Genomic DNA, 14619 nt, shown 5'->3' with positions numbered 1-14619 from the left:
CCCCCCCCCCCCCCCCCCCCCCAAGCCCTTGCTGCAAATAATTTTAAATATAGAAAGAAAAAAATCTTTGGTCTTTTTAGTGACTCACCATAAACACCTCTGCCTCTTTCCTTGTCACTGCTTAATTGATTCTGCCTGGGCAGGCCACATTTAAGCAGAAAATAAAATAATAAGGTAGTGCGAAAAGTGTTTCAGACACTTACTTAGACTGTAAACTATCAACCTAAATATCAGCTGTATTTGCACTATGTAGTACTTTCAATATATACAGTTCTATTCATTGCTGGAGTATCCCATCAGACAGGTATACTTTATATACAGCTACATTTAGGACAAAGAAATTACAGCGTGCAGCAGTTAGGAGACGTGCCTTTGATCAAAAAGCAATTCATTACCAGAGATGAAATTCAACACAAGGCTCCTGATTCCACTGCTCCCACCCACTGTCTCAACAGGAAGATAAATATTTTTACATTCATAAAATAAGAATTAAAATTCTTTTGCTTCAAGTGCTTTTGACATCTCAAAAGTATTCAAAAAGAAAATAAACCCAGCCCTCAATTTCTTACCTTACCTATAACCTAAATGAATAAAAAAATCCATCCCTTAACCACTAACCCCACATATGTGTTATACAGCAGCATAGGGACTAATGGCATCAGCTCCTGACAGGTGGGGATGGGTAAAGTCTTACCTTGTTGCTCTACCAGACCAGCCTTTGGAGAGTTTGTTTTTAACCTCATTTTTCTCTCTCTGAAATGAAGAGCTCACATCAGTTGGATTGCCTTGAAAGGAATTAATTTATTTTTTCTCCATGAGACTCTTTTATGAAGATCTTTCCATCCTTGAAAGAAAAAAAACATCTAAATGGAAGCAAAAAACAAATAGCAGAGCATGAGCTATGATTTATTCAGTCCAGCATCGGAGAATCAGTTCTTCAGTCAGAACTGAAGATGGAGAGTTTAGAACCAAATTTGCTCCTTTCATTCAAAGACAAGACCATGAATCAGTACTTGTTTATGTACAGTCTGTCTTACTATACTTTGTGTAGAGGAAGTGCTTTCACCCACACGTTGCTCCGCCTGACCTGTTCTTGTTCGGATTTCGTGTAGAAATGTCCTTGACATCAACAGTAACAGGAACTAAATGTAGTTTTGTAGTATTTAAATTGTTTCATCAAAAGTGTCAATTAAAAAAAAGATACCTTAAAGTTAACCTGCTGAGAGGAAAGAGGATAAAATCACCCATATAGATTTATATTTTGTTTTTCACTCTTCAGAGCGGCCTTCAGTCCTGCATCCCTGGAGTTAATTACCTTTAACAGAATTTTGCTATCCCCTCACTTTAATTGTTAAAAATAAAGTCTTCCATCGTAAATTAAGACCACCATAAACTGAATCACAGGCCTCAGCTTATGATTATTCCTTCCACCAATAATGAAAAAGTTCTCTGCCATACTGGAACAAATCCCACAGCCTTTTAAGTTGCCTGCATGAATAATCTGTGATGTCCCCTATTTTAAATCTTCACTAACATTGTCTCCAAATTTTGAGCGCCTTGAGAATTTGACAGGGCAATTTCAATTTATTGCAGCCTAAAGATCTTTGCAAGACGGGGAATAAAAAGAGTCCTTGTCTAAGTGGCAGGGAAGAGACAGCTCCAGGCCCACTTGCAAACCCTGCAGCAGCTGATGATTACCAGGGCTAAAGCCCCTTCCACGCTGCTTTTCTCCCTCTCCTCCCCTCACACATCATCTCTGCTGAGTGACTGAAGACAAAATTCTCAGTAAAATGTTGTCATTGAAGATACGGGAAATACCGTGGAACAAAAGGTCAAAGTACATTTTTGGTCCACTGACCTGAAAATTCAAACCAAATCAAACTGATGCACTTATAGTATGAAGAAATTTACATTGTTGATTCTGGCTGCGTGCATACCTCTGCAGTCCTCCTGACCAAGAAAATGCCATCACCTTCATAGCTTGGAATAGCATAAGTGAATTTTACAATTAGAACAGATATATACAACGTCACTCAGCTATAAAAACAGTTGTAGTCAAGGGGAAAATGCTTTTTGATATTATTTTTAAAGAAGTAATTTCCTTTGTTGCAAACATTGAAGAGTGTACCAGAAAAGGTGCTTGTGTTGTCTACCTAAATTCCTTCCATCTCACATAGTAAGGGACAAAACCAATGGGAAAAAAGCTTTGGGGAAATCTATGAATAAAGGTAATATCTAAATAATTCATCTCTCTGGAATGCTCTCTGAAGTCTTTTTCCCATCTTAGTGAAAAATGTACCATCCATTTGTGGCAGCCAATAGATGAGGACTGTATTAAGAGACATTTAAATCAAGATGTGATTCCAACAGTTTCCAACTTCCCCTACTTTGGAGAGCACTCTTCTGGCGTGGACCGAGGTTATAGGAGCTGTAATAAATATACAATTTTAAAACATCTTATATAATTTTTAGGCTATTTACTATCTATTAGCAGAACATGGCCTTTGAAAGAACAGAACTTAAACCAAGGATTGAAACACAGCTCTCCTGCAAGATTTCCATCTCTGCAGGATCTGGGGAAAAAAAAATGTTGCATCAACTGCTCTAAGATGCAGATGTAATGGAAAGGATTGGAGCAGAGGCATGTTTTTAAATAGAGATATCCCTGGAGAGGGATGGTTCTTTGGACCGCAATATTCTGGCACCGGTGCTTGGGGACAGGGGTCACCAAACCTCCACAGCTCTTCTTATGGATGGCATCTGTAAAAGAGATAAAGCGTGATGCACCCGTATTTGGGGCAAGGGGCTGAGCAAGAGACGTCCATATGGTAAAAGCTCCTTTCCCAGGTCGAGTGACAAATACCACGTGCAAGACCTGTGGCACCATCAGGACAGAGGGGGTTACAGCTCCATTGCTTCCCCCACAGCTCCATCCCCAGACATAAATGTCAAAAAATACAAACTGCGTCTTCAAATGCAGTCTACACAAGAACTGCGTTTTGAAAAGCTATATTTCATAGAGAACCCTATTAGAATTTTGTTTCCCCAAAGTGCAAGGGCAACAATGTTAAAAAAATAAGGGAAGAAAGATGAATTGGAATAAAACATTTGGGTGGAAACACTGAGTTGTTGCCATGACTAAAGGGAACTAATTTATTTACTTATACATTCTTTGTAATCTCATTTTCTCCCATGCGACAGCCAATGACTCATCGTTTGTTTACTGATGAAGAAAACATACTTTCTGAAATCTGTACATGGAGGGATCTTCTCCGGACAGTCCGCATTCCTCCCACGCCCAAATGCAGGCTGAGCCTTCTCCGCAGCGCCCCTCCCGTACGGCCCCACAGCCCCGCGGACAACAACCCTCGGCATCTCGGGGCCGGCAGGGCAGGGAGAGGTGGAGGAGAGGCGCCCGCACAGGTGCTGCCCATAGGGACCACTTAGGGCAGCTAAGGCGGCTTGGGCTTGCTTGGCTTTCCCCGCAGGGTTTCCCAGGCTCGGTGGTTTGGGGACTTCGTGGGCAGAGAAATGTAATGCTGGCAATGCAACAACAAAGAGCTGCAAGGCCGACAGTTTGGTGCCAGCTCTGGTGTGCTCTGTCTACTGTATTTCTGGGCTTGACATATACCAGCTCAGGCAGTACTACCAGGAAATACACATGGGGAGATGTTTGCCTTATCTTTTCCTTCCTCTCTCCTCGCTTGTATCCCCATCCTGATAAAAATGAGCAGAAACTGAAATGGAAAGATATTTCCGGGATGCTTCTTCAAGTCAGCAGACAAAAGAAAAAGATCTCCATTGAAGAAAAGAAGAGGAATTCATAATTTTTGACAAAGCAAGCCAGCTGCAAGAACTGCTGTGGTAATCTGCCAGCATCTTAGGAATGAGGACTACTGACTTGTAGGTGCATCATGTAAAAGGCTGCTACTTTATTGTTGTTGGTTTGCTTTTCCCTCTTCCATTGCCTGTCCTTCGACGGGACTTGCTGGACCTCTCAGAGCGGTTGTTAGCTGGCAGTGTGCACTGTCCACCACGCGGAAGAACGTGGCTCCAAACGGCAGGGCTTTCCCCAGACCCCAGTGCCTTTCCCCAAACCACAGGCCTCTCTACCATTTGAGGTGACGGACAGCTGCTGTTGTTTGATGCGGTGGGTCTGCATCATTCCAGGCCTCTAGTTATTAAAAAGTAACAAAACTGCTAACAGATAAACATATGAGATCATCAACCCTCCCATTAATTAAAAGGGAGCGTTCCAATACGAGCAGTAATTATCTTAAGCGGATACAGGATATGAGCCTCGTAGTAGGACTGACTGCAGCAGGGAAGCCTTTAATGCCAGGAGGTAACGTTAGCCATCTGGGAAATCCTGAGGGAGCTGTCGAACAGAGAGACTAAGCTACCTGTCTGCAGCTGGCAAACAAACGATGTCCTTTGGTCTAAGCCAGTGCCTGTTCCCAAGTCCACAAATTCTACTCATGGCTTAGCCATAGGCTTGCCTTTGACAGTCTGCTTCATGGGCCTGTAGCTCAGTTTCTATAATTACAACATCAAACATAAAAAGAAAGCCCCGGATTCAGAAAAAAAATGGTTCGGTGGGGTGGCTTCAGGAGGGAAAGGTGGTGGCTCGTCACCCCTCTTGCTGGAGTCGTGCCCTCAGCAAGGAGGAGGCGAAGCCATCAAGGGGGTACAGAGCCTGGCCGTGCTGGGATGTTGATGGCTGCGTGGAGGAGATGTTGCTGCCTGCTCCCAGGTGGGCGATGCATTTTTGGTTTGAGATATAAAGTCAAGGCTCCAGACTGCCCCTCCGCAGGGAGCCCCACATCGCTGGGCTCTGGGCATCGCACGGGGACCTGTGGGCTTCACTGAACTGATGTTGCTGAGGGACAGCAAAACCCCCTGAAGCTCCTGAGCCTGGTGGTGAACCTTCCCCATCGCGGCTGACCACAGCAGGGCTGGGCGTCCCCCTGTCCCAGCCACTCCATTGATTTAGTTTGTCGAGTGCTTGTATTACTGTTAACATTTGCTGTACTGCCGCAATGAAATAGATTATTAGAAATATTTTTAGGTAACCGGGACTCCGGTAATAACCTTCTTGTGGCTTTTGTGTCACAGAACCAAACTGCGAAAGCACGGAGCTCTGCCTAGCACAGCGCTGCAGGAAGGACACCCAGAACACCCGCAAACCTGACGATAATTGAAAGATTTTATGCATATTCATCTCTGAATCTTTGCTTACATGAAAATTCGGATGGACATATAATTTATCTATCTCTAACCTAAAATACTCCAGGGTGGTTGTTCAGCTTGTAAAATATTTAGATGCATACACCCACGCATGGCCCAATTTTTTAAACTAGGTTTGTATAGCTGTATGCCTAATTTGTTTGTGCAACTTCTGTGATTGAATGTTCAGCTAGCAAATGGACATGCAAATGCTTAGATCTATAGATACCAAATTCACTGTTTCCTCATTTTTAGGTGTAAACAAGATAAATGTTAAATACAGTCTCCTGTCAGACCCCAAGCAGACAGCAGTCCGTGCTGCTTTTTGAAAGGAAAGTGGGCCCAGGAAGAAAAATTTCCAGTTACCCCACCACTAAATGCATTAAGCCTAAAATAAGTAGTTCTATAAATATATGTACTGAAGCTGTAAGTGGGAACTATTCATAGTGGATGGTCACATTCTTAACCCTAGTCCGTGTCGCTTGTCAGATAACTACTGGAATTCCCAAGTTGCATTTACAAGTACTGCATTGTATTCTAAAACTGCTTGAAAATAAAGTTATACTTACTGTAAAGAGGTACTCCTGAATTTTATTTACTCGCTAATGCAAAAAAATTTAATTAGCACATTCCTCGAGCACTGGTTAAGTTAAACTTCATAAGGGTTTTACCAGGTGCCGTACATAACTCCTAGGGACTAGCTCAGAGAAGTTTTAAACTTGCCTTATAGGGAGAGATGAAAATAATGTCATAAACAAGGTGCATATATAGCCTATATAAAATCATTTGGTATTTATGCATCAGTCAGTGCTGTGACTCATGTTAAACTATAGCGTGAACACTACATCACTGTAATACAGCTATTACCTATGAAAGATCCCATGCCTTACAATGCACTGTTGTTCCCCTCAGTGCTTAAGAAGCACAGTTTTCCAAATTCCTCTCTGTAATTTCATAGACCTCATCCGTATGGAATTTCTGCTCTAATGTTCACCTTAATCTCTGTAAATTGAATCTCTTCCAGTTGCACGAGGTTTATCTCTTGGAGGAATCCCCTCCCTCTCCTTGGCATTTTATTTGCCCTCCGTGGCGGTGGGGGTGGTAGCGATGCGATGCTGTATTTCATCAGGGCGCAGAACTGTCAGCAGGGAGTATTCTCCACTCCCGCTCCGAAAAATCACCCCGCGTTTTCCCAGCTCACCGGCCAATCTGACTGTGTTGGTGTGGGCACGCTTCCTGCAACCCTCACCCAGAAGGAGCTGGGATTTGTTTCACCCCAAGAAGACAGCAAACAGAGGAAGCGAGGGGCCGGGGCTGCTGTGCTGTGGTTTTAAGTGATGATGCATTTACAGACCGACGCAGGGTTTGTTTTTAAATAAAGCTACCTTTACCTAACAAGCCCTGCGCAGGCCACGGAGGATGAAGGCAAGTGATTGACTCATTTCCTGAGCATGGTCCCTGTCGCTGTGACTCAGGGTGGCGAGTCTCACCCTGGGTGTCACATCCTTGCCGGGGACCCACGCTGCACCCTGTGGGGCACGGGTGCCTCTCCCCACGGGACCCCGAGTCTCAGGGAGAGCTGGACCTGGGGCAGGCACAGGGGCAGACACAGCTCTGCAGGGAGGGGAGCCGAGGCCTCTGCTCACCGCGCGGTGCGGTCACCAATGCGCCGGGGAGCAAACTGGAGCGCGTTACAGTTCTTCTTTCATTTGCCACATACAATTAGCCTTCATAGCATTTCTTCAGGAGAAATCACTTCCAAACCCTGGAGAAAAAAAAAAAAAGAGCTGCTTTTCTTTTGCATACACCAGCAGAAAGCTGGCTTCATTGCTCTAAACTCTGAGAAAAATCACTCTCTGCAGGAGCAACAAGCACTTCAGAAAGGGAATCCCTCCTATTTTAGAGGTCTGCTTTGTAGCAAGAGGGATTGCACCTCCATGCCTGTCTCTCTTCATCCGCTGTGGAGGCGGTAGCTTGCTCCGGCATAAACCTCTCTAAAGGAGACGTCTGAAGTTAGACCAGGATAATGAAGATAACTGGGAGGAGGCCTCCCTGCGTCTCAAGCAGCCCAGCCGCTGGGCTGAAGTTGTCTGATGAGCCTTTTGCTCTAAGTGCCGTAGGTGCCCATACCTTAGATTAGCTGACATGATCTTTAGGCATGATGTTTAGATGCCAATAACCATACTGAACTATTTGTCCACTGCAGGAATGTAGTAGGAGCTCTACCATCTAGCTTATGTGTGGAGATGCTCATTCAGAGCCTTAATTTGGAGCTACCTCCCGCTCTCAGCTGCTAATTCAGCTGGTTAACCACAGGTGCCCAGCGCATTCTGAGATGCCCAAGGCCTGTCCCGTCCTGCCTGGCCTCCAGCCCTATGCTCCAGAGGGACGTGGGTTTCTTGTGGTTCCTGTGATATATCTGTCAGTCTCCAGTGCCTGCCTCGCATCCCCCGGGGCCATCAGGCCATGCCTACATGTAGGCAACTGAACAAAGCCCTAAATTGCCACCAATTATAATGGGACATTTGATACCTCCGTCATGTGTAGATGCCTCCCTGTTTATGGGTGTCTTAAATAAGCAAGCTGAGTCTTCCCCTAGATTCTTCCCCCCACATTAATGTATTTTCCTGTTTCTCTGAGACATAAGAAATAATATGTAATTCAATAATAATCCCTCCAATATTATGGATTAATTTAGTCAGGGCAGTTAATTTACCAAATATTTTCTCGCATGCTTTTTTTATCAACAACTAAAATGTTGTCGATACTTCTTAATTGCCAGCACTCTGTCTTCATTTTTCTTTCTATGAAACAAAGTTTGAAAATAGTTCTGCATCATTCCAATTTTGTAACAATTCATTTCACTTCTTTAAAAGGGGTCCACTTCCTCTTCAGCACAGCACTCCTCTTATCTGATGCCCCTTTGGCTACCCTTCACTTGTTCCGTTTTCTTGCTGGTTTTGTCTTTTCCCAGGGACTTGAGCGGAGCCTGACAAGCAGGCTTTCCAAAGGCACGCTGCCTGCTTCTTCCTCCATTTTGTTTTCTCTTTCCAGGGGGCAACTGTAGACAGACATGCTGCAACCATGGTTTCTTTTAGAGCTCTCCAACTTTCTTAGAAACTCATGTTGGTTGGTTTGTTCATTGACGTATGCCATTGCATCATAGTGACTGGTTTTCTTAACAGCTTCCAAATTTTCTTCCACACCTCTTACCTCCTGTACTAAACATCTAATCCAAAACTTCTGGTTATCAGTGGCAGTCTCCTGTACAATGCCTTTTTGGGGTTTACTTACTTGAACTTGAATCATTGTGAGTACCAGCATCAAACTTTCCTATTACTCTCACATGCCTAATTCCTCCCTTGCTGAACAGAAATATCTCCAGGCTAACATCTTCCTTGAGAGAATTCCAGCTGCGCCAAACCCCCCAAAATCAGAAATTGCCGATCAACCTTCCTGTCTACAACTGTGTGATACTGTTAAAAAAAAAAAAAAGGAACATGGGAGGTCAAGAAAACATGGAAGGAAGTTAGATTTTGTGTTTCAGTCCTTTGAGCATGTGGAGCATCCTTTTACACTTTTCACTGCATCAGAGAGAGAAAGAGAGAGAAAGGAGAGGAAGGGGAGAGGGGGAGAGAGAAAGGAAGAGAGAAAAAGAAAGGGATGGAGGGCAGGAGGGATGATGCAGGAAAAGGGAAGGAAGGAAGGAAGGAAGGAAGGAAGGAAGGAAGGAAGGAAGGAAGGAAGGAAGGAAGGAAGGAATTTTTGTGTGGCAGGATAACTCCAAAAGTGAGCTTTTAAGACAGCTATTAGGAAGTTCCCATGAAAGTTAAAATGGCTGGCAACACTGAGGCACTCTATTATCTGAATCACTATGCAGCTGTGTCTGCAACTCAGAAATGCCTTGATACTTGCAGTAGCTATAATTGTCATACCGTGGATGTCAGGGTGGGGTGGTCCCTGGTCCCTGTATTCCCAAGCTGTGGGGCTGTCAGTCCTGGGGTTGCTCAGATTCCCTCTCTGCCAAGCTCTCACCCCCACACCCATTCTTAATTTTCCCTAATAAAAGTAATCTAACTCCCCATACCCTGCTGCCCCCTTTCCTCATCTGATTGCACTCAACTACATTAATGTCCTCTGTCCCACCTCCGTCTCCTGTGGCTGAGCCTGGACCTGTGCAGCCAGCTGCCACCCTGCACACCTACAATGACAGCTGTAGGGGCTCTCTCCTGTGCTGGGACCCCCCGACACCATCTGGGGGCTGCAAGGAGAGGTTGGGGTGCTGCAGTGGGGAGGGTGCCCTCCAGCCGGGCCCCCACCGCCAGGAGCCGTACTGGAAAGCACACGCCTCCAGCACAGCTGGGGACCGTGCTTCAGGCGGCCTGATGGAAGTGCCTTACATGCTGGAAAAGAACAAAATTAGGAGGTGGGGAGCTATCAAAACTAATAGCAGGTTTGTTCTGGAAGTGCTGGACAGAAGCGGTATAAAGACGAAAAGATAGGAAAACAAGATCTTCCCACAGTAGATCAATATTGTTAATACAACTAAGACCTTCGCAAAAGGCAAGGGCACACATTTCCTACGTTAGCCGTTGTCGTAACAAGTGGTCCTTACTGTTCACATTTAAAAACTGACCTTTTCATCTTTCATTACCGCCATGGAGACCAATAATCTCATGCATGAGGAGAGATACCGGTATCTGTAGGATGTCCGGAGGATAAAAAAATAAGGTTGTGGTACTCACTCCACTGTCTGCCTAAATGTCTCTTTGCGAGTGTCCCAAAACAGCCTGCTTAAATTTCTTCTACAGTGCAGAGATGGAAGATAAGGCGAGAACTCATCATCATTCATTCTACATAATTAATCAGCTATGATAACAGCTTGATGAAGCAACATTTGCAGTAATGCAGACTTTAAAAATAGATTGTATAATTCCCTCCATGTTTTCAGTTTCAGTCTACATTCATGCAAGATGTTATGCAAATCCATAATCATATCCTTTCCTCCCACACATATGTGCTCATAGGAAGGCTGGCTGATACATACAGAAATAAAACACACGTACCCATGCAAAAACATGCTTGTGTTGAGGTGTATGCATTAATTTTAAATACGCTAACATATTTACATTATTTTCAGCATTCTTTTCAACTGCATGTTTCTATGTGTGCTTACATACCATGCCGCCATAACATGTCGTGTGAGCACAGTGGTATCCATACATTAAGCTGCAGAGACATGGGATGAACATTGCTGGTGAAAGACACAGAGTACCTGTTCAGATGCATCTCCATTACATACGAACGTTCAAAAGATTTGTGTCCTCCCTAAGTATATCTCACAAAACAATTGCTGCCAAGGCATTTTTAATCTCTATTTATTTTCCAATACATTTGAACGGGAAGGGGAAAAAATAAGAGAGGAAAAGAAGGAACAAAACACAAAAATAAAACAAGAGAGAAATTAAAGGGGGGGGGGGGGGGAGAAGTCAAATGTACTTTCAGTCAGTCTCTCCATAATAAAGATTATAATGTGTACAATCATTTTTACCAAAGGGGCCTATGATAATTATAGGTACACTGTCCTACATCTGAAACCTCTGTCTCATATATATACACGCACACAAATACATGGATGTATATATCATATTTTCATATATGCTTGTATCTATACACGTGTATGTGGATATAGGTGGTATAGGTGGTATATAAATACCACCCCAACCCCAAAACTTTTGCAAGGAGAAGAAACCAGCGAAGCAGATTCCTGACTGTCAGACAGAGCTGGGGAGCCAGCTTATGTCATTTCTGTCTCCAGTTTGCTCGAAATACAAAGGACAAATTTCTGCTTTACGTGCTGCTTCTGCAAGCAGTGCCTTACGGGCAGATTTACAGCACCAACAACATCAACAACGGCAGAGTGGGGATAAAGTCACTGAAATTGCTGACACAACTCCTCAGCTAGAAAAAGCCCTGCGGTGGCCCAAAAAAAAAAAAACCCAAACCACCCCAGCCAATTTATTTCCTCATCATGTCCTAATATACACCGCTGTCACGTCTTGGAAGAAATTCAGGGCTTTCTACTGCAAGAAATAGCAAAAAGGAGGATAAATTGCTTTATCTTTGGCAGAAGTGGAACAGGCCTTCTGTCATATCCCCAAAGCTGCTCCAGGGAGAGGATTTCCTCACGTGGATTCAGGCAATTATTTCACATTGAATGAGGAGCAGAAACGTTTCTGCTTCTGCGACTGAGCCTCCCTGGGGGTCCTCTGCCACCAACAGCCAAGACCTTCAGCTCCTGGGAGACGGGTCCGAGGGCTGATGTGGTTTTGGGAGCCGGTGTCTTGCTGGGGTGCTGCCTCCCCCAGGTTCACTCCGGGGACACCTCCCTTCCCACGGGTGGAAAGGCGGCAAGCCACCCTTCATCCACATCCCAACCCCAGGACAGCAGAAACTGCGGCACCAGCAGCTGTATTTCAGACCTTGAGCGCAGCCTGCCCACCTCCTCCCTCCCATGGGGTCCAATGGCTGGGCTTCTGGGCCAGCCACCCCCAAAACCCAAGCAGGGGATGCCATCGCAGAGCTCCTGCCTGTGCATTGCTGTGCCACTGAGCTTTCCTTCTCTATTAAAATAAATTATCTTTAAAAAGTAAAAAAAAAAAAAAATAAAATAAAGTCTGCCTGTTCTTCATACATCTCACAACATTGTTTAGAAATATCATGACTCAACTACCCAAGGATACCTTCCTTATTGTAATGATCCATAAAAAACTCCTGATGAAAAGTAGGTGATATTTACAGAAATTAAAAAAGTTACATAAAGCTGTTGAAAATGATAGCAGTAAACAACAATCAGTGGCTGCCAAAACCATACTGACAACGATGCAGCCACCTGGCAGCTGCTGCTCCCTTCCAGGTACTGCGAGGGAGCCCCGCTGCTGGAGCACAGCCACACCGTGCTGGGCAACAGAAAAAACACATCAGAAGACACCACCCTGGCTGAAAGGTGATTTGTTGCAATTTCTGTTCCGATAAATGGAAGGGATGATTGCAGTGAAGTGTTTTGCATTTCTGCTTAGTTTATTGGCACTGGTTTCTATAAATGCAATGGGACAACCCATGGTGATTCCCTCCACAGAGTGGCCATTGCATTTCTCAGGTCCATGCAGATTCCTTGTAAACTCGATGTTGTAATTAGTGGCCAAGCACATCCCTTGGTATCAGTGAGGACATCATTAAGTGAGAGACAACTGAACTTTTGTCACCAATCTAGTTTTAATTTAGGACACAGAAAATTTGTTTTCCAAACTATCTGCTTATATTTATGGGCATCAGAATTTCAAATTTACTGGAGCACACCCGCTGTGAATACTATTTTCTGCAACTTTTATTATTCTGGAGAATGAATCAGTACAGAATGTAAGAAAAATAATACTGGACATGTAAACTCTATGGCCTGAATCCACCCATCTGTATGTGAAATAAATACTTGGGTGGTTCAGTTCTACTTAATTGAAACTCAAACTGATTGTGAGGGTGACAAATACGATATATATTAATCTTTAATACCTCTAAATAGTCATGATCTTCGTCTGAGTTTTCATGTTAATTTGTAGCTTTGAAAAAGTGGGAACATTTTAATTTAACATTTAATGTTCCCATGCAGTGGCTGAATCTCAACAGGTATTTTTACCTAAAGTACAGTATCTGACTGACCAACACCTTACTCTTAAGTGTAATAATTAGTCTCGTGGTGTATTGAGAGCACTTGGGGCACAGTTCAGGGAGCTCAGAAGAGTTACTCTACTTTCACAGAGTAGAAACAAAACAGATTTGGCAAGGTGTGCGAAGTGACAGGGTTGGCAATATTACCACAAGTAATCTGTGCATGAAAGGGTCCTGCTCAGTGCTTGTTTTTTTCTGAGCACATTCGGCACAAGCTAGTCCCACAAAGAAACCAAGTTGTTGGTATGTAGTAGTGAAGAGACAGAGAAACTTTTAGGGTGTTTTATATGTAAAATGAGTGAAAGATATTTGCCTCTTTCCCAAGACATGAGGCTTTGCCGAGGAGGGGTTGTGAGCAGCTCTGCTAGCAGCAACCATTAGAAAAGATTAGGAAAAGCCATTTCTAAAGCTGAAGGAGATGGAAACAGCTTTCCAAGGAGCAGGGTGCTTCAGTGGCTGGGATGTGTCTGTGACAGACACGCCAGGCTTGTCCAACACAGAGGTGTCCTGGGACATCTGTAACACCTGGGGCTCTGGAAAAAACAGCATACAGTGAAGGCTTAAAACTCATCTCAGGACTGGGAATGGCAGAGATATTGGCTGGATGAGATGCCCCTGTGTGACACCGCTGTAGGTAAGCAGGTGTTCCCCTTGCACTGTGTGCATGGGCATTTTTGGTCATTCATCACTAAGAAGAGTCATTTCGACTCAGTGAGCTGTCAGCGCCCGACTCCACCTCAGTGCACCCCCCCCCAACCACACGCGCTGCTGCTCGCGCAAGGCATGGCACCTGGGGAACAGCAAGAGCTACTGGGGTTTGAGCTGAACAGCACAAGTCACGAAATGCGTGACAATAAAAGATCAACATCGAATGAGACGTGTCCCAAAGGGAGCTGTCAAGCAATACTTGACCACTTAACTGATTAAGACCTGTTCCTAGTTTTTCACTGGCAATTGATGGATCTAGTAGTTGTCTTCCCTGTGCAAGATAGATCAATTGACAAGAAAACTATTTAATGACAAAGCTTCTAAATGCTTGTCTAAGTTCTTTCTGCATTTTAATAGCAGAGACAAGTTATTCAGTCAAGTGCCACAGCGTCTAGTTGAAATGTATCAGCCTCTCCGAAGAAAATGCTTTGGGTCATATTGTGGACAGAACATCCAGAGACACATTTAATGTGACAGGCTTTAGCATCCAGTATCTATGAGTTTGGGTTGGAAGCAAGCTTGCAGAGGTACTCTAAAATGCCAGCTGAGCTCGCAAGCACGTAGCCATATTTGTTGGTTTAACGCCCAAGGGCGCTGCTGTGATTCCAGAAGTGGTGTGAAGGTGCAGATGGGCAGTTGGTGCCTGGTAATAGCCCCATATTTGTCCTCCAGTTCTTGGCTCCGGGCTCTCAGCTTTGTTTCACATCTAGACGAGCATTTCTCTGGTCATAGTTTTGTTAGGCAGTGCTTTCTCACAAGGTTTCTGTGTTTTCCCTACCTTTACTAATTGGAAGCACAGTAGATTGCACTCTTGCTGAATAGACTAATTTATTTCTAAGTCACTGCTCTTACACATTTATGAATTTGGCAAGGAGGAGATATTACATTAGTCTGGAAAGTTTTCAACCATAGTCTGCTAAATTAATAACCACTTTCATAACGAAATTTGACTGATTTTAT

This window comes from Pygoscelis adeliae, unplaced genomic scaffold (assembly GCF_000699105.1).
Source record: "Pygoscelis adeliae isolate BGI_AS28 unplaced genomic scaffold, ASM69910v1 Scaffold156, whole genome shotgun sequence".
NCBI classification, from domain to species: Eukaryota; Metazoa; Chordata; class Aves; order Sphenisciformes; family Spheniscidae; genus Pygoscelis; species Pygoscelis adeliae.
Note: the sequence above shows the minus strand (reverse complement) of the source record.